General features: G+C 49.8%; 1 protein-coding gene across 3 annotated transcripts in view; it reads left to right on the top strand.

Annotated features, from left to right (window-relative positions):
- The window catches only part of SLC5A6 (solute carrier family 5 member 6), a 1,144,170-nt gene that overhangs the window by 368,442 nt on the left and 750,216 nt on the right, over positions 1 to 25,512 (top strand). The window lies entirely within an intron of this gene.

Genomic DNA, 25,512 nt, shown 5'->3' with positions numbered 1-25,512 from the left:
GGACGTCTTCCTTTGTTTATCGCACATCTTTCTAGTTCTGATTTTAGACTGCTTCAACATTGTTACTTAACATGTCTATTTTGATATTTAACTCTTAGTATTAACATATGTGCTTTTACTTCATCTTTGATGTTTTCATATAGTTCTACTGATGCACTAAGAACTGTGTTCAAGGTCGATATAGATGGGGACGTTAATTTGATTTGTTCATCCGCCACCCTCAAGTTGTAATGCAAGATCTTTGGGCCAGAGATGCCCAACGCTTGGTGTGTATCACTAAGTCAGTTGGTCCCACAGTTGTGATGGTGAACCCATTAATAGATTACTATTATCAGGGGGGAACTTCTTTTGTAAATGTGCCTCGGAGCAATGGTCCTTCTGTTCAACATTAATTGACATTTCTATCCCGTTCTCAGCATCGCTACCCACTGCCTCCCCACCCACTACTCCTGCCCCTTCCAATAGACTATCTGTTATTTTGCCCGGAAACTCGGGAACAGATTTTCAAGGACTTGGTGTTTCTGAGCTTTGTACTAGTTCCCACCAGTTTTATTGTTTATTTATTGTACAAGTAAATGGTGTTTCAAAGCGTCCCATAAAAATCTGTTACCTATGGATTTCCTCCACCGTTCTGTTCACTTGAGCATGGTACTTCAATTTAGTTGTACATTTGTTACCTAACCCTTCTGCTGTAGGGATTTCTTCTCTCATCATAGATGGTGTGCTAATTAAACAGTGCTGTTTTTCACTGTACTCTGCATTTGTCGTTCATTCATTCGTAAATCTATAAAGATTGAGTCAACAAGTTCCTCTTTCGATTGAAGATGTAATAGGCCACTTTTACTCCATGCATTATTTTCGAATATGGAAATGTGTTCCTCTGCTTCTTTGCTTACTGTACGACCACCTATGTTTTTTTGGGTTAATGAGCTTTTTTATCTAACGTCCATACTAGACGATTACTGGTGTTGTCTAGTTACCGGCGGCATGCTCCCAACCTTAAGTTGGAGCTTCACTTACCCCTATTAATTAGACAACACATTTATTTGGCTAAACACTGTACATTTCCTTAATGTATTACCAAAACCCAGCCCCTTCACACCCCTTTCTATGTTTCGTTGGAAAATACTTTAGATACAATTTAACTGATAATACAAATGGATTATATTATAAGATAATCTTAACTGTGTGTTCGCAAATGGGCGGATAGCAGTCAATTTTAGCTTCAAAACGCTTGGTATACAACAAAATAACGTAACTATTGCACTTTCAACCACTATTCTTCGGGTTTAAGCCGTCACGCCAGCACCTATTACCAGCGGGGTGAGACTCCCGACATATTGCATGTTAACTTAATGGTGCTTACAGTTGAAAGACTTTTGCCTGCAGTCACTAGAGCACCTACTATGGAATAGTTTATACTCCTGTACAATATTACCATACAGCGTAAGGCATATAGGACATACAAGTGTTTAGTTCTCAAGAGGAAGTAGTTCTCCAGCATGGGGTCTGGCATGGATTCACATTCTCATGAATATTCCCCGTCGTCAGGCTGGGAATCCTTGGTAAAGAAAAAACCAGTATCGGTTTTGTTTCTGATCTGTCTTTCGTAGTAGTAACCAATCACTGATCCCTGCGTCATACTGACCACAGCCAATGACTGCCCTCTACCTAAGCCCCGCCTCTGGCAGCCATCTTCAGATTTTTACTGCACGTTCAAGTGTTGGGATCCTCGTGCTATTGCTCTCGAGCGTTAGTGCTATTTTTTCACGTTTTTTTCTCAAACACTTTGATTTTTCGGTCAAAAAGAGCCTCAAGCTCCACCGATTCTTCATCCGATCAACGGGGACCTGTGTCGGATACGTCTACGCCCCTCAAGGGTGAGGATTTCGTCGAGCTACGCTTTTGGAGGACTCCAGAAGTTTCTCGGGCCCATCTTGGACATGGCCCAGGAGAAGGGAAGCTCGACACCCGGAAAGCTGTTCAGGGTCTGCCCTGGATGCGAGCTTCAGAATGTCTTTAAGGAGGACGAACACTCCTTTTGTCTTTACTGCCTACATGAGGACAAGATGCACGTGGAGAAGGACTGTGCGTTTTGCGGCAATATGTCGGAGCGGACCATGAAGGACCGCCATCAACGTCTCGCCAACTGGCTGGAAGGTAAGAGCCCGTCAGGCGAGAAGAAGAGGAAGAAATCCGAGCGGTCTTCTAAGACCTTTGAGGACGCCCCGGCGACGGGGGTCCAACACAAGGCCAAGTACCGCGAGTCCGCTGGCACCGGGAGCGCCGAAACGGTCGGGCTCTACGGGCACCAGGCAGGGCGCATCCTCCCCGGCACCATCAACCACGAGCCAACGCTCTGGTTCGGGTAAGAGGAAGGCCGAGCACCCGGCGAAGCTCCTGGAGAGGCCCCGGTCGAGCTCGAAGGCCCCATCGGAGGGAGAGCGAGGCAGTGTCCCCCTCCCCCCCCACCCAAGGAGAAGGCGGTGAACGCACCTAAGGTGGTGAAAGCCTTAATCCATCCGGCCAAGGCCTCTATCGAGACAGTCGCGGCGGCCCTGGCTCAGCCTGTGGAGGCTACACCAGTGGTGGCGACCTCGGGGCTCAGTCTCCCTGCCACCGCGGAGGGAGTCCTCTTTTATGCCCATCGACAGGACCCCCGTAAAACCTCCGACGGAGAAGAAAAAGGAGGGGGCAGGAGGTCGTCGTGGATTCGGCCTCAACCTCTGAGGAAGAGCTGATCGAGGTCTTAAGCCTTGGCGTGGAAGAAGACCAGCCCGTCGGGAGGGATCCCGACGTAGGAGATGACGATATCGTCGAGGGTGCCGACGGGGCCCCTGACCGCCCGTCTGACTCCCCTCAACCAGCGCCGCAAGACAACTCGGCGGCCATTTTGTTGGCTATACAGTCCTTATGCTCGGAGATAAGGACGAGACTGCCGTTACCACCAGCGGAGGAACCGCTCCCGACGGGGGACCCAGAGCCAGGCCCTTCTGGGAGCCCTCCCCCTAAGAGAAGGAGGATTCACCCTCCACCTCCTTTTCAGCCGTCGCGCCGTGTTCAGCCCTCCTCCCCGTCCACGACTTGTGGGGATGATACGGGGACTGACACGGCCGCGACGGGTACGGACGACGAGGTTTACGACGAGGATCTGCCGTCGTCACCTCCAACCCGGGCTTCCCCGCCCGACGAGATTGGATCGTTTCACTCCATGATCGCCAGGGCATCCGAGCTCTTCCAGCTCTGCCCGGAGGAGAAGGAAGGTTTCCTTTATCAACGGCGCGAGGCGAAGAGGAAGACGGTACTCTCCGTGCCTCTACTGGACGATATTTGGGATGAGGGCCTCGCCCTCCTCAAGAACCCATCCACGACGCCGGCTAGAAGGGATCGGTACGAGAAGAAGTACCGGGTCCCGGACGCGGCCCCCTTGTGCCTCCGGGCACAGCTGACCCCGGACTCCGTCGTCTCCGCGGCGGCCAGGAAGAAAGCGGAGGGGGTGCGGCCTCCACGTCGACTTCCCCGCCGGACGGCGAGGGAAATAAATTGGATACGATGGGACGCAGGGTCATCTCATCTGCAGCGACGACGATTAAGGCGGCCAACGCCTTGGCTATCGTAGCCCGCTACGACAGGCGGCTGTGGTACAAACTGGCCCCCCTGCTGGACTTCCTACCGGACGACAAGAGGGCGGATGCCCTAGAGATCTTGCAGGAAGGTGAGGTGGCGTCGGACCACACCATTACGATTGCGACGGACATCGCCGACACTGGATTTCGCCAGTTGGGCAACGGCGTGTGCCTTAGGCGGCGTGGATGGCTCAAGGCTACTGACTTCCGTCAAGACGTGCAGACAAGAGTCTTGGACATGCCGTTCGATGGAAACAACCTGTTTGGGAAAACAGTGGACGATTCCCTTCAAGCCATCAAAGCAGACACAGAGACGGCCCGGGCTCTCGGGGTTCTCCAGCAACGGCGGCCGCCCTTTCGGAGCGGCGGAGGCAAGGGTGCCTCCAAAGGTTCCGGCGGCGGATTTTCCACCTACCGTCTAGCGGCCCGTTCGTCGTCACAGGAGGCTTACAGGGGACGAGGCAAGTCAGGCGGACCCCGCCGTCGTCGCCAAGGAGGTCAAGGCGGCAAAGCCTCGTCGAAGCAGGACTGAACCGGCCGTGGGGTCGGGCCCCCACCGAATCACCCCGTCAGCTTTGTCAGCGTGTGGGAGTCCATCTCCACCGACCGTTGGGTGCTGGATGCCCTAGCCCAGGGCCATGCGCTCGAGTTTCAAAGAAGGTGCCTGCGCGTCCCCCCTGTGGCCAGGAAAGAACTTCACGTCCCTCAACTTCTCTTAGACGTAAAGGCGATGCTCAGGAAGGGCGCCATCGAGCTCGTCCCAAAGAGGCTTCGGGGCTCCGGAGTTTACTCAAGATACTTCCTCGTGAAGAAGACGGTAGGATGGCGTCCCATCCTGGACCTACGACGACTGAACAAATTCATCAAGGAACAGAAGTTCCGGATGGTCACCCTCCGAACACGTCCTGGGTCAGCTGGAGGAGGGCGATTTCCTGTCGTCGTTGGATTTGGAGGATGCCTACTTCCATATTCCCATCCTAAAGGGACACCGAAAGTTTCTCAGGTTCGTGGTCCAAGGGCATCACTGTTAGTTCAGAGCCCTTCCCTTCAGACTATGGTCGGCACCCAGGGTGTTCACCAAGTGCCTCGCACCGGTGGCGGCGCAGCGGCGCTGAGAGGGGATCCACGTCTACCCCTACCTGGACTGGCTCATCCGAGCCAAGACGAGGGAGCTCGCCGTGGAGCACACGGCAAGGACCGTCCAACTTCTCACAGACCTGGGATTCTCCGTGAACTACGCCATGTCCCACCTGGTGCCCGCGCAAGATGCACTGTTTCTGGGAGCGAAGCTCGACAGTGTCGCTTCTGGCCTCCCCGTCAGAGGAAAGGACGAGGGCCATTCTGGGCAAGGTACAGCGGATGCTGGTTGCGCACGCGGCCAAAGTGAGGTCCATCAAGTCCCTCCTCGGAATGATGTCTTCTTGCATTTACCTCATCCCCCTGTGCAGGCTCCGGATGCGCCCGTTGCAGCAGTTCCTGGACGCGCGCTGGATCCAGACGACGGGCAGCTTCGAGGAGAGGATCACACTCGACGAGACTTTCCGACGAGCGATCCGGTGGTGGGGTGCTGTCATGATCGCTGCTTCCAAGGAGCTAGGACCAGCCCAACGTCCTTGGAAGCAGGCCCCTAACCTTCATCCTAGGCACCAGCCGGTCCCCACTGGGACCTTTTGGACCTTGTCCTGGCGCCGGTGGCACCAGGCTCATCAAAGTCACTGGTCCCGGCACTGGAAGCGCCGGGCTCATAATTTGTATGAAGATGCTTGGGTGGACTTACCTGCAGCAGACCATGCTGCTTACTTACCAGCCACATAGGAATCCTCTGTGAGCCGGGACTACTTTCTTACCTGGGTGGGGCAAGCTCCACTCCCTGGATACAACACTGGAACTCTTCTGGAACAGGAACTCTTTTCTTACCTAGGCGAGGCCGTGGAGGAAGACGCCTCATCACTCCAAGGCTATTTAAACCACACCCGATTGATGAAACGTGCTTCGCGTTATTCTGCATCTGCAGCAGAACGCTCACCGTGTCTGTTCCAGTTTTCTTCTTTCCGATCCTGAACCTGCAAGAACAAACGCTTACCATTCCTGTATCCAGCCTTCAGTAGCACCTGTAAAGACAAGAAACAGGTTAGCACGGCAACCTTCACGCGCAGCGCTTTCTTCACCTGATCCATCGGCAGCTACCATCTCTTCACGCTGCTCCTCTGCCTGTGAAGACAAAAGCATAGTTATTCCTGTGTGGAATTACTTACCGGCACTCCGCGAATTCCGGTTTTCTTCAACGCTGCAATCCTGCACCTGAAAGACAAAAGAAGAGACATTAGACAGGTATTTTACTTACGCGCCATCGCGCCCGCCACAATAGGGCACCTGCAAATACTCCGGCGTTTTCCAGCGTCTCTTCAACACCCGAACTCACAGCTGCAAGGGAAAAGAGACAGAGAGCTTTTGAAAAGCAGGCAACTGGCATTTACTTACGCATTTCCAAGCGCTTCATTCCAGGACTCTGGCTCGAACTTCGGCTTTCTTCACACCATCTTCTACCTCAAGAGCCCTGCAAGACAAATAGAAAAAGCATTATACAGAGCCCTGTTCCATATTAACGTGCCCACGCACCTAAAGACTGTAAGGACTTAAAAGGTGTCCGGAAACTCACTGTTCGTGCAGTTAATGACGGTAGCAATCCTCTGATGTCAAGAGGCCTACGTTTCACCCAGTGAAGGAACTGGCCACGGCACCCTGCACCAGACGCAGATGGAGAGTCCAGCATTCACCTATCTAAGGTGAGCACGTTGACCTTGGGGCTCCACGGAAAAGTGAGGAAGGGAAAGAGGGAGAGATACCCGACAACCCCAGATCATTAACCCCATATTCTTTCACCTGCAGATATCTCACTCTTCGAGTTAGACACACAGTGTGAAGAGGCTCAGCCCCGGAAGCCAATCGAGTCCTGCACTTCACTTTTCGAGTCACAGACACCATCCTGCCAAGACCGGCGCCTCCGTGGGAATCAGGTGAGCGTTACAGGCGCCCGCGCGCATCTGACGGCGGGCATGGACGTCCAGACCCCCGGCCACCAGGAGACAGTGACCACGGATGCCTCCCTGGAAGGGTGGGGAGCGCACACCGAAAATCTGCACGCGAGAGGCCTTTGGCTCCCGACGGAGAAGTCCCTCCATATCAATGTCCTGGAGCTCCGTGCAGTGTTTTGGGCCCTCAGGTCCTTCCTTCCGTCCCTCAAGGGCAAGGTGGTGAGGATCTTCACCGACAACACCACCACCATGTTCTACATCAGGAAACCGGGCAGAACCAGGTCGCCAGCCCTGTCCAGGGAGGCCCAGGATCTGTGGCATTGGGCCGTCACCCAAGGGATGTTTCTGGTGCCGTTTCATCTGGCAGGGATAAAAAAACACCATCGCCGACTCACTCATCAGGGAGCTGCGCTCGTGCCACGAGTGGGAACTACGACAGGATCTAGTGGACCGCCTCTTCCGACGGTGGGGCACACCCCAGATCGATCTGTTCGCGACGGCGACGAACTCCAAGTGCCAGAGGTTCGCCAGCAGGTTTCCCCAGCCGAGGAGCATGGGCGATGCTTTCTCGTTCCCCTGGGAGGGCCTGTTTCTATACGCGTTCCCTCCACTGCCATTGCTGATCCGGCTCATCAACCAGCTCAAGAGGTCACGGTGCAGGATGATCCTCGTCGCACCTGCATGGCCGAGGCAGATTTGGTTCCCGGACCTTCTGGACTTGTCAGCGTCCCCGTCAATCAAGCTGCCGATGGACGCGGATCTTCTCTCCAGAGAAGGAGGCGCCATTCCTCCATCACGACCCGAAGTCGCTGAACTTGCAGGCCTGGCTCCTGCAGCGTTAGAGTTTGGAGGATACGACATACCGGCCGACTGCAGAGAGGTTCTTGCAAAGGCCAGGGCGTCCTCAACTCTTAAATGCTACGGACACAAATGGAAGAGGTTCTCTGTCTGGTGCCACGCACAGAAGATTAACCCTCTACGGATTACGGCCCCCCAAGTACTGCCGTACCTACTGACGCTGGCCAAAGCTGGACTGGCGCGCGCATCCATCAAGATTCATCTTGCTGCAATCTTCCGATACTCCAGAACCATGGGGCGGACGTCTTTGTGGTCTCATCGTCTGGTGAGAGTTCATGAAGGGACTGTTCAGATCGTTCCCGCCGGTGAAGGCTCCGGCCCCGGCGTGGGAGCTCAACGTGGTGCTGACCAAGCTCATGGGACCTCCGTTCGAGCCGCTGCACTCGGCTCCGTTGAAGTTCTTGTCATGGAAAAAAGCGTTTCTTGTGGCCATCACCTCCGCACGACGGGTGGGAGAGATCCAGGCCCTTTCCTGCAAGGCCCCGTACTTGACTTTTCACGACACGAGGGTAGTGCTCAGGACGCACCCCTCCTTCATGCCCAAGGTACCGTCGGACTTCCACCTCAACGTACCCTTGATGTTGCCTGTTTTCTTCCCGTCACCTTCGTCGCCGGCTGAAAGGACTTTGCACTCGCTGGATGTGTCTAGAGCGCTGAAGTTCTACGTGGACCGCACAAAGTGTTTTCGGAAGACGTCACAACTCTTTGTGAATTTTGGACATGTCAATCAGGGGAAGGCTCTCTCGAAGGCTTCCATTTCCAGATGGCTCTCCGGCTGTATCATGTGCTGTCATCGGTTGGCAAACCGACCGCTGCCTGGCCGTCCGAGAGCCCATTCCACCAGAGCGATCGCAGCTACCACGGCGTTCCTATCTGGTGTGCCCTTGCTGGACATCTGCAGGGCTGCTACGTGGAGGTCGACGCACACCTTCACGAAATTCTACTGTGTCGATCGGGATTCCAGGGAGGAGTCCAGGGTCGGCCAAGCAGTGCTGCGCAACCTGTTCGCCTAAGGTGAGCCTGGTGAGGAGATAAGGTTTGCTTAATGTTGAGTTTGATGTAATGCTTAATGTTGAGCCTTTGCCACCTCCCGTGGTTGTGCATGTGTGTACTGCTATGTATTCTTTATTCATGAGCATGTGAATCCATGCCAGACCCCATGCTGGAGAAGGAACAAGTTACTTACCTGTAACTGTTGTTCTCCAGCATGGGTCTGGCATGGATTCACATGCGAACCCTCCCGCCTACTCCTCTGCGGCTCTTCACTTGGTCATACTGCCACTTCACGTGCTACCAAATCTGAAGATGGCTGCCAGAGGCGGGGCTTAGGTAGAGGGCAGTCATTGGCTGTGGTCAGTATGACGCAGGGATCAGTGATTGGTTACTACTAGGAAAGACAGATCAGAAACGAAACTGATACTGGTTTTTTCTTTACCGAGGATTCCCAGCCTGACGACGGGGAATATTCATGAGCATGTGAATCCATGCCAGACCCATGCTGGAGAACAACAGTTACAGGTAAGTAACTTGTTCCTTATGTTGAATTTTTGCTATAAGTGGAAAAGATAAAGACTTGTCAGAAAATTGAATTATTGGTTAAAGTTGAGAACTTTTGGAGCTAGAAGAACTTTAGGATCCAAACTTACAAAAAGGAACTCGTTTATTTGAACTTTTGAGTGAAAACCCTGCTTTGAATCTGGGGAAGGGGAAACGACCCAGGTTACAAGGACATGGGTATTGGTTCTGAGTTGAACTTAACTGTTATTTCTGCTACATTTGAATTGCCATGTATGTTCTTTATATTTCGTGTATGTGTAAGTGTGAGGGACGGATTACTTTTATTAGAGTGTTTCCTTTAGCTTATTTTGATAGGCAGGGCAATTCTCATTGGGTTAGGGATAGTGAGGCGTTTATAAAAACCTTTCGCGTTAATAAAATGGCATCTTGTGGAATCATTGTACCAAGTTGTCTGTCCCACATTTCTGACCCCTCAAGGGTCCACAACTCGTAGATGTTCAGTAACCACACCCAAATGACCAGCACTAAATAAGGAGGAATAATGGGTCACCCATGCCTGATCCAGAACTAGAATATCGGTACCACTTGACTTAAATTCATAGAATGGCCCATTATTTACTGTCCCAAAAGAGTGTAGCATCGAGTTGATCCACTCCTCCCATCACTCTACTTCAGTTTAATTTTTTCTGATGGTGATGGCGTTCTTTTAAGTGGCCCGAGCAGTACCAATGTCCCTCTTCGTGGGCCGAGGATATTTCAAGGTTTCGAGCAGAATACACTTAAATTTCAAGGGACACCTCCGGCTGGTAAAACGGACCCGTTAAAGCAAGCATAAGTGTTATTATGTGGCTAGACTGGTCTACATTTAATGTAGGCTTGTCTAGCCACGTAATAACACGTACCACGCTTGCTTTACCCTTGAAGATCAGCAAATAAAATGTACTGTGCATCAAGGGTAAAGCAAAAAAGAACGCTATGCCCCAAGCACCCCTCACACGTGAGGACTGCTGGGGGAATGGTAGGGCCCACACCTAAGTTTAGCGACCCCCTCCCCCTTCACATGCACTCGCACGTACAACACGTTCACCCCTTCATTCATACATTGAACAACACCATGCACTCGTACATAAAAACACACACGCACATACATGCATACACACAAACATGCATGTTACATAAAAATACACCTGCGCAGCCACAGAGGACTAGATGGACATCCCATCTACATAATGTGGTCATGCTGACTGACCACTGCATCGATGCATGGAGGAGGGGAGGGCCATCTGCATCTAGGAGGGCTCCTTCACTCCGACTGACTGGAGAGGACTGCGCTCAGTCAGTGGGTCTATGCTGTTCTTGCAATAATGAGGTGGCGTGGCCAACCATCTACTGCCCAAACGATTTGCATTATTTGGTACAAACACTTGTGTCCGAGTGCGATAGAAATGAAATATCAATCAATTTCACATTCTTTTATGTGCTCAGCGTCTACAGTGTGCCTCTGATTGCTCAGTTCACAGCACTTCGTGGCAGAACTCCATTGCTCCGCCTCTACCTGCCATGAACCGAGCAACTGGAGGCACACAGGCGAGGCTTAGCACATAAACACAAATCTCTGCGTGCTGCTGAAGAAGCGAGTATGTGATGCAAAACCTTACTCAATAATGGCCAACAAGCATTGGCTTAAATAGCGGAACAAATTGTGCATTGGCTGTTGCATCCATAGAGCATTGCCATTTGCCATGCCAACCAGACACTGCTCCAAAACCCCATCTTTCTCTTTTCTCACTAGCAATGATTTCAGCATTATAAAATGAGACGAAACCAAACAAGAGATAAAACACCACACTAACAGATAAGCAAACTTAAAAAATGAGAGCCCTTCCTAGAAGCGAAGAATGCAATCGCAGGTAAGAAAAAACGTTTCTATCTAGGCCAGAAAGGTTGGGAACCCACCCATGGAGAGCAGTTGTGTGAATTTGGACAGTCTTTTGTGGAAATGAGTGATGTTCTGTGAAAGTTTCCAAAGCAGCAGTTTTTGGTGTTCTGGTGGATATTAGGCCATATAAAACCCTTGGTGATTAAGACTTGTGCTAATAATAAAGATTCAAGTAAAGAAAGGCTTGCCAACTGCGCCTGAAGAGCATTACCTAATCTCCAAAATAGATTTCAGCAGCAGGTGGTTTCACGGTTTCCAGAGCTGGTGGGAATTCATGTTCCACTGACAACACACCATTGGAGGGAGGACTCCAAGACCTTTGGGAATGATTATTGAAGATTCTGTGTATTCAGGGTGGCGGGTCTGAGCCAGTGGATCTGAAAGATCACAAAGCTGCAGTTAAAATTTACGGTTTCGCCATAGTCCTCGGGCACAGATTGTGATTCTCAGGCTGGGGTCAGCTTGAGAGAGCCCCTGTAAAGGATGATCATTGTAGATTTGCTTGCAAAGCCTCAATAGAGAGGCCTGCCATGGAAGGAGGGAGTAGTGAGTTTGGTGGTGCAGTAGCAGAACAACGGGCAGATTAGGCCCCTTGAACTTCCCAGATGGTCCTCCTACTTCTGCATCCGGCGATGCAGGCACAGTTGGGAGCTTTGGGAAGACGATGCCTTTGAATAAGAACTGTGATCAAGTTGTCCCACTGGACTAGAAGGAAGTAGTGTGCAGTTGGTGCCTTCTGGAGAGGCCGGGCTTCACTATTGAATTCGATGGAGCATCAGAATGCTGTTGCAGAGCCTTCAGTCCTTCATTAAGTAGCACAACCTTTTAGGAGTGCAGGTATTGTTCCAACAATAGACGAGCTGTGTTTGAAAGGGGGTCTGCTGCAATCCTCCTCGGGAGGTAGTGAGTGAACACTGCACCCAATTGCACACCAATTATCATTCAGAGTGGTGGTTAGCCAATGGCGGACCATCCTTCAAAACACACCCATGCCCTGGTTTGGGGGGGGGGGGGCTCTCACACGGAAGTTAATCCATGCTACCCCACAAAGACATCTGCCAGTCATAACTGGTTTCAGACATACTACAACCCCCAGTAATGGCATACAGGTATTGTGGCAAGCCAGAATCCGGAGCCAAGACACTAGTGTTTCTTTCAAGGATTCCTTATTAAGTGTTTGAAATCCTACTCTGTCCCTGATGTGTGGAGCCCTACCCTGGAGAAAAGAAGTCTAAAGGATGCTTGTCAGGATATATCAAAAGTCAAGGGTACCTGTACACCAACTGGTCCTTCAGGTAAACAACAACAATATAATAAATGGACCATGGTATTGAGACTGGCTTGACTCACTAATATTCAGATTTCACATTTCAAGAAATGAGGCTGGAAATACAAACGGGTGTTTTCATGTCTGTTGTAGGTAGTATGAAACTGTTTAAGTGTTGAAGACATCTTCCACCAATACGTAGAAACGAGAGTGAGAATACGTTCACTCTCAGTTGTCGTCCTGAAGAAGGTCGAGAAGACAGCGGGCCACAGTGGTGGGCCATAAATCGACCGAAACATATGGTGACAGATATGGTCTATATGAGAACATTCCTGGACGTATGTTCTTTATTTGCACCCTTCTTTCTTCAAGATGTGCACATATTAGTAGAGATAGAGTGCTAGAAAGACTGCATTTAGAGCAGATTTTTCTGTTCACTAGAAACGTTAGTGCAAGAGTGTATGCATGTTGGTACGAATGAGTATGAAAGGTGGGAAGTAGTAGATGTGTGAAATAGAATTGTTTTTGTACAGTATTCGTGTGTTAAGTTTTATGAGAAAATATTCTTCTGAATTACATTTTTGTAAAAGAATCTGAATAGTAGTGAGTCAATCCAGTCTCAATACCATGCTTGTCAGGATATCCTACAAAGAAAAACTTGCTCAAGTGTGGATTCTGTCTCTACCACTGCAAGATAATCTTAACATAAACACAAGAAGGTTTCTTCCCCAACCTGTGAATGTTAACTGACTTCTAACTCCCTTGTGGTCTCCTACTCGCAGGTAGCACACGCTCCTGGCCCTTTCAGAGGTTCAGGCACTACAACAATTCTCTTTTTCTACTCTCTTTTCAGGTTGTATCATAGTGTCTGATCGGTTTCTTCCGTATTCCACTTTGCCAGATAGTTTGTGTCAGTCACTGGTTGACAAACCAGCTTGGGTTGTTTTTCTGATTCTCTGGTTGACTACCAGGATTTTTTCCTGGGTTCTCCACCCTAGGTCTTATCCAGTTCTCCCCAGTGATAGTTGCCATAATCTGGGTGGTCTGATTTCTCAGCCAACCTTGGACTTTGGCCTTTTATGTTCCGTTTTGGGATTGGTATGCTCCCACCCTGTCTTGTTCTCTCGTACTTCTAGTGTGGTTTGGTTTCTTATTCCCTGTCTTGGGGTATCGTTGTGCGTTCTCCGGCTTGGGGGATGTTTTCTGGTAGCCCACCCTGTGCTATGGCTTCTCTCGCCCCACCTTGGGGTCGGGAGGGGGGGTATGCTCATGCTCACCCGCCATGGGGTATGGTTTCTTGTGGCCCGCCTGGGCCGATCTCTTCCCTTGCCATGGTGTATGTTTTCTGGCACCCCATCTTCGGGTATAGCTGGCCTTCCCCTCCCACTCCTCCCTAAGCCACTGCGTACCTTGTTCTCCGTTGTGGTCCTCTTTGGGAAGACTGGGAGCTTCAGGGTTGGCGGTGTCGGCTCCTCTGTGGCTTCTCATCTCGGCTGCGGCTAGTGTCTGGTTCTCTTTCTTACGGGGCTCTCAGAATTCAGTGATTCTTCTTAATCAGCTCACCATCAGTCTCTCGGGTCGAGACCCTATGGGTGTCCCCGGCTTCTTCCTCTGTTGCTGTTCCACTTTCCTTGCCTGATGTTGAATGCCATGCCAGGCGTTGCCCTGCCTCGTCTGGACACACCTTCCAGAAGGAGGACTGCCTGCCTCGGAGCTCCGCAGGCAACTCGCACATGCTCTTTCTGAAAAGAATCAGAAGACAAGTCAACCACTAACATATGAAAATGTGAATCCGTACACCATTCAATTCCCAGATAATCAACAAAAGTACTACCTTTTTGGGCTAAGGGAGTACAACCTATATCCCTATCTTGGGATTGCCTGTCCTCTAAGGGCAGGGCACCGCCAGTGAGATCCCGCCAGCAGTGTCCACTGGGGAGCGTTAAGCTTAGCAGGCTCACATCCCTAGTCCCAAAGGGGGTGGCTCCCGCTTGGGGAGAGGTTACTAATTCCCTGAATTTGTCACGGAATCAAAAGGCCGAAGAGGGCCACTCCCCTCCCATCCCCCAGCATGCGTATACACACACATCATGTGATTCCTAATGTCTTTTTTTATCTGTTTGGCAACTAGTTTATTACAAACCTTTGCCAGCATTTAAGAACAATCGGTTTATGATTACATTTCCAAATAGTAGTTGGAGGTTACGAGTAATTTTTCAGCAAGATCTGTTTCTCAAGTATTGCGTCCCATGTGTCTTTTTGAAACACTTAATGTAGCAGTTTTCCTAAGGTGAAAATTAGTTTCACAATTTCGGTTTCGCACAGCTTGTGCCACCAGGTGTTAACATCTTATACAGGCATCGTTTGAGTTCCGCCAGGTATTTTATTCTTATCGAAGTTAGCTGATGGCATTCAAGAACAATGTGTTTCAGTTTCTTCCTTTCTGTGTGACATAGTCGGCATAATTGGTCATTTATATTAATTTGTCTGCATTGGAGTAGTATTTCTTTTGTTTTGAAGAGATTTAATCTAAAGCGCATATATGTAGTTCGATAAACGGGGCATAGAAACTTGCTGAGGTAGTTTGGTAGTTTTATTCATTGCTTTTATTTCCATTTGGATTTGAGTGTACTTTTATTTTGACTATCTTCTTCGGTTCTGATCCAGTCGTAGATCCAGAATTTCTTCTTTGCCACATTTGGGTAATTGATGAGTAGTTGTTCAGTGATATTTGCCTCAACAAGCAGGTTGATGCAGCATTTGGCCCATTATTGGATGACGGGATCAGTGTTAAGTTTTTCGCTCTTTAGGATGTGATATTGAGTGGCGCCAGAGTTAGATGGAGTTCTTCGATAAGGCGATAGGGCGTTCCATTGGACAATTGCAGTTAGTGATTGTAAACCCAGTTCAAGCCTAATGAGCTGTACCGGCAAACTTTGGGGTACATTTTGGATTTGTTTCCAAAAGTGCCCTTCCATGGTAGACCAGATTTCACGTGGTAGGCATAGCGCTGCTTCCAAGTGCTGGGCAAACGTTCTGTTTGTAAAAGTTTAGTACGGGTATGATGGAAAACTTGCGAAACTTTCGATGTATAATTTGGCTGTCAAAACTCATGTCTTTGCTTTTACTGCCACGTGTTGAAGAGCATTGTTTTTTCTTGAGTTGATTATCACGCCTAATTATTTAGCCGTTGATGTTTGAAGTAGTGGGTGTTTTTCTAGATACCATTGTAATTTTTCTCTAACCGGTCTTTTTTGTATGGGTTCCAATACCGGGATCGTAGTCTTCGCTGTTGATTTTGAGATTATTTTTAATTGTGTAAGTATTTAGGAGATGTAATTTCCTCTGTAAACCAATTTTGGTTTGGTCTTATAAGATCAGACCGTATGCGTTTAAGAGTAGTCCAAGTCTTTGTCCATTGATCTTTGGTGAAAATGAAGAATCTTCCTGGATTGTTAAAGCCATATCTGATATAAATAGCTTAAACAATTATGCTCCCAAAGGACATCCTTGCTTTAGGCCTTTAGATGTTCCTATGTCGTTGGGCCATTCTGATTATCTGATTCCGACCGTGGTGTCCGAATACAGGGCCATTATTGGTTCTAGTATATTTTTTAGGATATTCCCAGTGGTATAATTTTTTCCAGAGTAGGGATCGATCAACACTATCGAAGGATTGTGCAAAATCCACTAAAGCAATGTATGTTTTGCTCCCGTTTTTCAGGCTCTAATCTTTAATATATTAAGAAGGAATAGATTCAGTGCACATCCTACTCCTTTTACAAAACCGCATTGGCGGTTGTCATAGTGATTTGATGATCTACTCCAATCTTTTAGTCGGTCTAGCAGAAGTGCTGCATAGATTTTCCCTAGCACATCTAAGAGCGCTATCGAGCAGTAGTTTTAGGTTCATCTCACAAGCCTTTTTAAAAGATTGGTATGATTACTGAGGATGTCCATGACAAAGGAAGTTTTTTGGTAGTGGCTATTGTGTCAAAGACAATCTGACAGAACTTAGCCCATTCTTCAGGAGCTTTCTTGAGTAGGAAGTTGGTGAGCCCGTCTGGGTCAGGGGCGCTCAATGGCATAATAATTGTGAGGATTTCGTTGTTGCTTATTTTAAGCAAGATTTAAGCAGAAAGGAACTGTTATTATTTTGTAAATGTGAAGTTCTGCAAAAATATTGATTCAGTATAAAGAAGTGCTGCACTGCGCTTGGAAATAGCAGTTTGTTTGGGCGAGGCAGCGTTTCTTTTTCCGTGCTTCATACGAGTCAGTTCATTGTGGGCTTCAGAAGGTCTGCTAAATTAATGCAGCATTGTGTGAGAGGTGTCGCATGAACCCTCTGAGCCTGAGGCAAAGCGGATTCGTGAGAGAGACGCTGCGTTAGTCATTAGACTTCTGCGCAGCGTGAAACTGGACAGCTTTGAAGTCTCGTAGAGATGGGACTGCGTGAGATGCCGAAACGTAGGAAAACACAAAAACACACGTACTTTGAATATACCGCAGTCCCCCGCACAGCGTTGATGAACCGTTTTCACAAAGCTACATATTTTTCTACGTAGCGTGCATTTCTTAACTAGGTTTTGAACAAAATCCTGGAACATTCACTCCAAGCCTTCAGAAGGGCTTTGATTAAGGAGCACAACCAAGGAAACCACTTCAGCAACATAAAGGAAGGCTGCTTCGCCCTGGGCAGTGCCGATGGCCATTTAGTCAATCAAATTTGTGACAACATGGTTAATGTTAGACATACTACAACCGTGTGTCCGTCTCTCATTGCTAACCTGTCACAGTGGGTATCTTGAATAATCCATCATCAAGGACCCAGAGGTAAGTACTCGTTGCAACGCATATGCTGTTTACAGAATGCTACTTTCGAGGGAATTGGTTCCTCCGACGTATTCCACAAGTATGACAGGTAATCCCCACAGCTGTGCTGCTTTGGAAAATTTTCGGCATCTGCGTCCTGCGTCGATGACGTTGATAAGCTGTCCTCGAGGGCCTCCGTCGAGTAGATGTCACTGGATGTTATAAGTAGGACGCACGACGCCCGTAGCCTCAGTTTTCGCTTTGGAGATCTCGGCGCGCCTCGGTTCTACTGTTCTATACGGTTCTTCGAACTTGGTGTTTTGTGAAGATATCATGTCTTCGTCTTGTTCTACCCCACGGTCAGGATTCAAGAAGTGTCGGGACTGCAGTTCCAAGATGTCACTTACTGACCCGCACGACGTCTGCCTCTGGTGCCTCGGCGAGGACCACGCCACCGATGACTGTGACGATTGCCAGTCGTTAACGTCGAAGGCCTTGCGGGAGCGGTAGAAGAAGCTTTCTGTAGGTAGGGTTTCCAAACCCCGAAAGTCGAAATCCGCTGGGCTTTCGACCGACGATTTGAGGGGCGACTCTCTGCGTCGTCGGCGTAAGTCCAGGGGCTCTCGGTCCCGGCGTGGTCGCCTTCCCCGTCCGAGGACTCCGCCAGACGGCGGGCTGCTTGTCCCAACAAGCATTCTTCTCCTGCGGAATGGGATGCATTTCGTAAGGAAATTATGGCGATTTTCGAGTCGCAGGGCTCCGTTCCGTCCACGCCTCCGAAAGAAGCTGGCAGGGAACATGCTAGGACCACCGCTCGCATGCCTTCGGGCTCGGGCGGTCGGCGCGATCACCGGGGAACGTTCCAGGTCCCGATCGGACAAGGTGGACCGCTCTAGCCATGCCCGCTCCAGGTCCCGGTCCTCGACGCCCTCGAGACTGGTGGAGCCTGTGAGGTCTTCTAAGAAGACGTCGACGCCATATCCGTCGAGGGACTCTCTCGAGGCTCTGCCTCCAAGGAAGTCATTGACGTCATCGGCGCCGAGACCGTCGTAGGACACGCTCGGGGCACCGCCCTCAAGGCCTGTGTTGAAGCCATCAGTGCCACGCTCGATGCCGATTCCGTCGATGCCCTTTGTGGAGGCTTGACCGGAGGTACCCCGTGCATCGGTGGAAACTCCGAGGAAGGCCCTGAAGAAGTCAGTGTGGCGTGCATTTGAACCTTTTTCTGTGCCCTCATCCAGGGATTTATTCCAGCCTCTGGATTACATCTCTGAGGTGGATGAAGGGTCTGATGAAGGTTTGGTTCCTGATGAGGTTCCTGACAAACTCTTGTCTTGTCATAGCGAGTTGGAAGATCTGCGTCAGTCTTTGCACAACGCCAGTGGTCTGGACACCTCTCTGGAGGTTGAGTTCTGTAGGTCGAATCTTCATACTGGCGGCACATGTTCAGGGTGATGGAGTCTGCGCCACCAATGGATTTTCTGCAGGATGACCTGACGGATATCCTTGACCAAGGTCCACCCACTGACCCGGTGCTGCCATTTCATATGGCTTTACAGAGAAGGGTGGCAGCGGCTTGGACTGCTTCGGAGAGTCTCCCAGCAGTGAGCAAGTCTTTGCCGAAAAAATACGTCCAGCCAGTGGCGACCCCTGCTACTTGACTACACACCCCACTCCGGAGAGTTTGGTGGTGCAGGCGGCTACGGCCCCAGCAAAGCAGGTGTTGTACCCTACCATCCATCCTGATAGGGACGACGAATGTTTTGATGGCTTGGCGAAGAAAGTGTTTTCTTCAGTGGGTATGGCTTTACAGGCAGCCAACTCGGTGTGTGCCTTAGCACGTTTCACTCACACTCTGTGGAATTGTGTGTCTTTGGCGGCTGAACATATTCCTGAAGGGGAGGAGCGGGATGATTTTCTTGCCCTCGTTCAGGATGGCAAGGATGCCATGTGTGAATCCGTTAAGTCGGGTCTGGACATGGCAGACTGTGTCAGCCGGTCCATGGCAGCGAGCACCGTGATGCGCAGATTTGCGTGGTTGCGGAAGTCGGGGTTTGTTCCTGACGTACAAGCCCGGCTTCTCAATATGCCCTTTGATGTTGAACATCTTTTTGGCAGCAAGGCTGACGAGAGCCTTGAGAGGTTGCAGACCTCCAAAGCTGCAGCAAAGTCGTTGAGCGCTGCAGTTCGCCAACCTCCGCCTTTTTGTCCTAGGGGACAGCAATGGAGGGGAGGTTCCTTTCGATACTACTCTTCCTTTGGTAGATCGAGGGGAGCTGCGAGCCAAAGGGGCCACCGTAGGAGTACCAGAGGTGGAAAACAAGGTACTTGAGGTGCCAAGGCCGCTCGGGCAGTTGCCTCTTTACCCTCAGGCAATGCCGCAGCCGCTTCAGCTCAGTCATGAGGCCATGTCCCATGGTTCGCCTTGGGGGGGGGAGGGGAGGCTGGCGCAGCATCTGGTAGAATGGCGTGCCATTACTTCAGATGTGTGGGTTCTGGAGATCATAGTCTACAGCTACTGTCTTCCTTTCTGGCAGAGGCCTCACGACAATCCCCCCAGGGAAAATCTCTTTGAAGAGGCCAGATCCGCTCCTTACGCAGGAAATCATATCCCTGCTGGAGAAAGGTGCCATAGAACTGGTTCATGTAGCGGAGAGGAACAAGGGATGGTATTCCCCATATTTTTTGATCCCGAAAAAAGACTGGGGATTGAGACCCATCATGGACCTGCGTGGTTTGAACAAGCTCCTCAGGAAGTTCAAGATGGTGACTCTTTCTCAAGTCCTCCAGGCCCTTCAGCTTCAGGACTGGTTGGGGTCTCTCGACCTCAAGGACGCTTACTTTCATGTGCCGATTCATCCCAAGCACAAGAAGTACCTGAGGTTCGCGGTTGGCGACTTGCATTTTCAGTTTCGGGTCCTGCCGTTCGGATTGACCTCCGCCGCGAGGGTCTTCACCAAGCTCATGGTGGTGATGGCAGCGTATCTCAGGAAAGGGGGGATTCACGTCTACCCCTACCTGGACGATTGGTTGATCAGGGCGCGCTCTCCCGAGCAAGTCTTGGATCATCTGTCAGTCACCTGCCACTCCCTTCACAAGCTGGGCTTCTCCCTCAACTTAAAGAAGTCCCACTTGACACCTACCCAGCGGCTCCAGTACTTCGGAGCAGTGCTCGACACATCTCTGGGGCAGTGTTCGCCTCCCCAGGTGAGGGCTCATCACATTCTGCAGATGGTGCACAAGTTTCAACATGCCCAGAGTCTCCCGGCGTTCGAGTTCTTGAGGTTGCTCGGCCTCATGGCCTCCTGCATTCTTCTGGTGCCAGAGGCCAGGTTGCGGATGAGGTCTCTACAATGGGCTCTCAAGCTCCAGTGGTCGCAGTCCTCCGGCATGTCGGACCCCGTTCAGGTGCAGCCCTCGATCACCCAGGATCTTCTGTGGTGGGCCGTCCAAGGCAATCTGATGAAGGGGGCTCCATGTTGGCTACCCTGGCCGAAGGTAACGATCATGATGGACGCGTCCCTCACGGGATGGGGAGCTCATGCCAACGAGTTGACAGTCAGCGGTCGTTGGTCTCCGTCGGAGTCCAGACTCCATATCAATCTGTTGGAGCTGAGGGCCATCGGGCTAGCCCTGAAGGCTTTTCTGCCGTCTGTGCGGGGGAAGAATGTCCTGATTCTGACAGACAACACAGTGGCCATGCACCACCTCAACAAAAAGGGGGGGGCAGAGTCTCTCCCTCTGTGCAGAGAGGCGATGCAGCTCTGGTTCTGGGCCATTCAGCAGGAAATTTCGATCTCGGCAGTTTATCTGGCCGGAGACGAAAACGCGACGGCGGACGTTCTGAGCAGACAGAGCACGGTCTCTCACGAGTGGGAGCTGGCTCAGGAGATTCTCCTGGAGATATTTGCCCTTTGGGGGACCCCACAAGTGGATCTCTACGCCGCCAGTGTGAACCGGAAGTGCGAAAGATTCTGCTCACGGGAATTTCCTCCAAGAGGAGCCTTAGGGGACAACTTTGTAGTGGAGTGGTCCTTCCCACTGCTGTACGCGTTTCCTCCAGTCCCTGTCATTCTGCAAGTGCTGCGGAGGTTATGGAGGTTTCGGTTCCTGAATGATTCTCATTGCTTCAGCATGGGCCAGGAGAATGTGGTACCCGGACCTTCTCGACATGTCCATCTGCCCTCCACGCCGTCTTCCCTATCGAGACGATCTGCTCTCACGGGAGGGGGGTCAGGTTCTCCATCCAGAGGTCAAGTCTTTCAACCTTCATGCTTGGCTTCTGAAAGGTTGAGGTATAAGGATTGGGACCTCCCTGAAGATGTGATGGAGGTGTTGCTTTCGTCCAGAAGGCCCGCAACAAAGTCCCTGTACCGTTGCCGTTGGAGAAAGTTCTGCGACTGGTGCAGGGTTAAGAATGTGGATCCTTTTTCATGTGCCAGTCCTGTGGTTCTGTCTTTTTTGCTTTCTTTAGCCCACAAGGGCCTGCAAGTGGGTACCATTAAAGGTTACCTGGTGGCGCTGTCCATATTTAAGCGCTCGTCTGAGTGTTCTTATTTTAAGATTCCTTTGATTTCTCAGTTTCCGAATGGGCTCACTAATGTGTTCCCACCGTCACCTTTCCAGGTGCCCAGTTGGGATTTGAACCTGGTTCTAAAATTCCTAATGGGGGCTCCGTTTGAGCCTTTACATAATTGTCCTTTGAGACTGTTGACCTTGAAAACTGTGTTTTTAGTTGCGGTCACTTCCGCTCGCAGAGTGACCGAGTTGCAGGCACTGTCCGTTAAGCCACCCTTCAGTGTTCCATAAGGACAGGGTTGTCCTTAGGGTTTGTCCTTCTTTTCTTTTCTGCCGAAAGTTGTGTTGGAATTTCATTTAAGCCAGAAGGTCATTCTTCCGGCATTCTATCCTCCTCAGCATCCTGGTAAGGAAGAGGAGAGGCTCCATAGGTTGGATGCTAGGAGAGCTTTAAGTTTCTACATCTCATGTATGTCCCGGGTCAGAGTGAGCGATCAGCTCTTTTTAGGTTACGCTGGAAGGCGTTTGGGACAAGCTGTTACTAAGCAGACTTTGTCTAGATGGATTATCTTGACAATTTCTGAATGTTACCGCTTGGCGGGTAAGGACCATCCAATAGGCTGACGGGCCCATTCTACTAGGGGTGTGGCTGCCTCTACTGCTCTGCAGAGGGGTGTTCCCATTCGTAACATTTGTGAAGCAGCCACATGGGCCTCTGTCCATACTTTTGTCAAACACTACTCCCTGGATTCTATCCATGTGCAAGATTTGGCCTTTGGCAAGACGGTCCTCCTATTCTGAAATTTAATTGGGCATTCTAAAATGCTAAATTCTTTTCCCACCTCCATACGTTGGTACTGCTTTGGGAGTCTGTCATAGATGTGGAATACGTCGGAGGAACCAATCCCCTCGAAGAACAAGTTACTTTCTTACCTGGAAACGTTCTTTCGATGGGATGTTCCGACGACGTATTCCACATCGCTTCCTCCCTACCTGCCCCTCTACAGAATTTCTTATGGGATTGCAGCTTCCGTTTCCGTAAGGCTTTCTGTTGTTGTTCTGGCAGAAGATTGGTCCGACACGTTCTGGGAAGAAACTACAACTGAGGCTACGGGCGTCGTGCGTCCTACTTATAACATCCGGTAACGTCGGCTCGACGGAGGCCCTCGAGGACAGCGTATCAACGTCATCGATGCAGGACGCAGACGCCAAAAATTTTCTGAAGCCGCACAGCTGTGGTGATTACCTGTCATAGATGTGGAATACGCTCTCGGAACATCTCATCGAAAGAACGTTGCCAGGTAAGAAAGTAACTTGTTCTTCCAGAACCCCGACCAACAATTACTCTCAACAAACAGCCTTCCTAGAAGAGACCTCAAGACAGATGCAAAAACAGCAACGAGGAAGACTCTGGAAAGGCAGGAGAACACGACACAGCAGTTCAGCAGTGGAGCCAGTAGCAACAGCAGGAAATCCTCAAGTAGGTGGTTAAACCTGCTTTCATGAAAATTCCGGGAACAAGAATGAGATTGGTTGTACTTAAGGGGATACCCTATAACTACTCACATGGACTGGCCCAAGGGGTATGCAGTCTTTATAACGAAAATGGTAAGAATGATTATATATTGAATATTGTATAACAAAAAATGTTATGAAGAATGTCTTCGGGGTGGGGGGGGGGTGGGTTGTAAAGGGTTAAATCTTGTGGGGAAACGGTAGGGGTGGGATAGGGGGTTTTGTGGGGGACACCCCCAAAAATAAATTTCATGCATTCTTCAGGATTTGATTTATAATCATTCTTCATAAAATGAATCGTTATATTGATTCCCCATTGCTACCAGAAAGGTACATTGGCTATCAATGCAGTAAATCTGCTGGCACCCCTGGTGAAGCCAAAACTAAACATCAGCTGTCCTCAGACTTCCTAAAACCAATGTAGGGCAATATAATCACCCTAGGGCACATATGGGGGGACTTAAACATCCCTGGGAGCCTTATGGGCAACTGTTAGGAAAGACTTTTCTTTTTGCAATTTTCCTTCTAGTGACATCAATGGAATCCCTGGCTATTTGCTATGTCTTGAACCCTGTCCAGATCTATGAAGCCTTTTTAACTCTCTACCCTAGCTTCACTCACTTATTTTGGTGATACTGGTCTGCCTCCTAAGGTTACCAGTGCAAGGGCACTCTATTGCCCTTTCATGATTTTCCTGTTTGGTTTTATGTAGCACATCACTTTACAGAGAATTGCTGAAGGGGTTCTTTGTATCAGTTTTTCTTTTTTTATAATCTAATTTTTGGATGTGCTAGGACAGGCTGGTGTTGTTGAGTAGTAGCCTTTTTTCTTGACAGTCCTGTGCATGTTTTTTTTTTACTGCCTCCCTTTTGAGTACCATATACTCTAAATGGCTGTGCCATGATGCTCAAGCCCTGTCCTTTGATCATCTTGTTCTTTGCCCTTCTTCCTGCATGCACGAGGACTGTAAACGCCATATAAGGTTTGCACTTTCTATCAATAGTCTTGAATACCAGAGCAAAGTGAGGGTGTGTGTGACCTGGCCAGAAAGGAGAGTTGAGACTACTGTCTGGTGCCAATCCAAACACCAGCCAGGCAATATCTGTTACTGGGCAGATTTGGGGTTTTGCAGCTGCCCCTCATTGGGTAGCCCTTACCTGTTTAATTGATGCGGGACCTTTCCATTGGATGGCAGTGGCAATCCCCAGCCCAAATTTAGGATAAGAACAATCGTGGAGCTATTTCTCAGATTGACCACTGGAGGCAAGTCCCCCGAAAAAGAGTGGCCTGCACCGGGGACTCGTAATACTGCTGCTGAGAGCAACCAACATTGTCAAAGCCAAGTCCTTGTGGTGATCTGCTTCTCTTGCTGCTATCCTTTTAGACGCACAATGGTTCTTTGTACCTTTTGACTGGTGGGACCAATCGGTCGAGGCCACCCTGCATGAGTATCCTGCTGCCGGAAGCTGTCGGAAGTGTCCCAGGGCCATCCTGTGGGCTGTCCAGCCTCTACAAAGACCCATTTGCTGCACCGGTCACCGTCCTGAGCTGTAGCTTGGCACTCTGCAGATTGACATCTTTTGGTTGAAGACCATCTCTCCTGCTGCTGCACTCCATAACAAAGAGGGGCCTTCCTGGATCCAAATCTTCATTGCTGCCATTAATCACTCCTGTTGCCCCCTGATTGTGGTAAACTATTCTGCTTCTCTTCTCTGCCGTGTCCTGGGGTCTGCTCTCATCGAAGTCCACATCCAAAGTCTCCCTTGACTGGTCTTGTCAGTTGAGTTAAGATCCCCTCGGTTATCCCGCTAAAAACCTTGTTACCTTCTAAATGCCAAAGGTGCTGTATTCTGCAATTTTATACAACCTATTGGCTTCGCCAAAGCTTGTTCTAGGGGTACTTTAAGGTCTTACTGCACACTACTCTGGTACCTACGAGTACCTTTCACTCAGTTGAGGCACTAGGCCTACTTACCTGGTAGGGAAGGACTGCTGAAGCTATAGGGGGCTTATACTTAAAAGGCAGGCTATATGTCTACCGATTTAAATGCATTGTTTCTCACTTGGCTGCACTGTTTTTCTTGTTTGATTTTTACCGTGTTCGCTGTTTACAATTGTAAAGTGTGTGTGGACTTGCCTTGAGATCATCAACTGTGCACCCTTATGTGTAAATATGAGCTTTGTAGATAACTGATTTACTTGTATTCACCTGCTTGGAGTTAAAGGCCCAATACATTAATATATTTCTGTACTTCTGTGTTTCCCATTTTATTTCAGTCTTTTTGTAGGTTACCTTGATAGTTCGACTAGACCTAAGCGTCCGTTACCCTGTCCACTAACTTTGGTGTTTTCTTGGAACTCTCCCACGGGGCAAGTTCTGAAAACGCATCTCCAAAGCAGCCCAGGACATTATACCCATGGGTG

The sequence above is a fragment of the Ambystoma mexicanum genome, chromosome 4p (genome assembly GCF_040938575.1).
Source record: "Ambystoma mexicanum isolate Mex_15411 chromosome 4p, UKY_AmexF1_1, whole genome shotgun sequence".
Lineage (NCBI taxonomy): Eukaryota > Metazoa > Chordata > Amphibia > Caudata > Ambystomatidae > Ambystoma > Ambystoma mexicanum.
This window is presented reverse-complemented; position numbering and strand designations above follow the sequence as displayed.